General features: G+C 34.0%; 1 non-coding gene across 1 annotated transcript; it reads left to right on the plus strand.

Annotated features, from left to right (window-relative positions):
* Nucleotides 1-686: 686 nt before the first annotated feature.
* On the plus strand, nucleotides 687-793 carry LOC138446999 (U6 spliceosomal RNA). The gene has a single exon (XR_011259636.1). It is a non-coding gene; the product is annotated as a U6 spliceosomal RNA (small nuclear RNA).
* The last annotated feature ends 222 nt before the right edge of the window (nucleotides 794-1,015 follow it).

Here is a 1,015-nt window from a genome sequence, read left to right on the forward strand (position 1 = left end):
GAAAATTACACTGAGAAGGTCTAAGCTATGATATCTCTAATATAAACTCCTGAGTTCCAATCCTGAGAACACAAACCAAAATATCCAGGCTTAAGTTTGGATGCTCTGCTGTGATTAGATCTTGACTAGGAGGAACAGGCTTATCCTTTGTGGCTGATCTCATTCTGACTTTACAGTCTCTGATACCAAATTTTTCTTCACTACAGTCTTTCTGAACTTCAGTTGATCCATAAAGCTCTGTAAAACCCATGCATAATACAATCTCAAGTCCTGTCCTTCTCTGGAAATTCACAGTTTTGTAGAGGTATTTATGGCCTCCTGAGGTGAAAACCTCCTGAGCTGGAGTAAGATAGGGCTAAGAAGAGATTTTAATCCAGCTGGGAGAAGCTGAGAACGAATGCTCATACTTTAGTCTGAAAAAAGCACAGAATTACTTACAATTATTTGTGTGATGTGTTTGTGCTTTGACACTTCAATATTTTGATTCATTCATTCAGTGATGAAGGTGTATATGTATGCGTCAAAAATTAAAGTAGAATGTTAATAAAATTTATTTTCCTTTATGAACTGTATGGAAAAAACAAAAGTTGCTCAAGTATTTGGACTTTGAAAGTATTTTTTTAATATATAAGACTATAATGAATTCTGTACTGAAAAAAATAATCTTCTTATTAAAATCCAATGAGGTGCTCGCTTCGGCAGCACATATACTAAAATTGGAACGATACAGAGAAGATTAGCATGGCCCCTGCGCAAGGATGACACGCAAATTCGTGAAGCATTCCATATTTTTGGAAACAATTCCATTCACCATTGCAACAAAAAGAATAAAATACTTAGGAATATATCTACCTAAAGAAACTAAAGACCTATATATAGAAAACTATAAAACACTGATGAAAGAAATCAAAGAGGACACTAATAGATGGAGAAATATACCATGTTCATGGATTGGAAGAATCAATATAGTGAAAATGAGTATACTACCCAAAGCAATTTACAAATTCAATGCAAT

Source organism: Ovis canadensis, chromosome 10 (assembly GCF_042477335.2).
Source record: "Ovis canadensis isolate MfBH-ARS-UI-01 breed Bighorn chromosome 10, ARS-UI_OviCan_v2, whole genome shotgun sequence".
Lineage (NCBI taxonomy): Eukaryota > Metazoa > Chordata > Mammalia > Artiodactyla > Bovidae > Ovis > Ovis canadensis.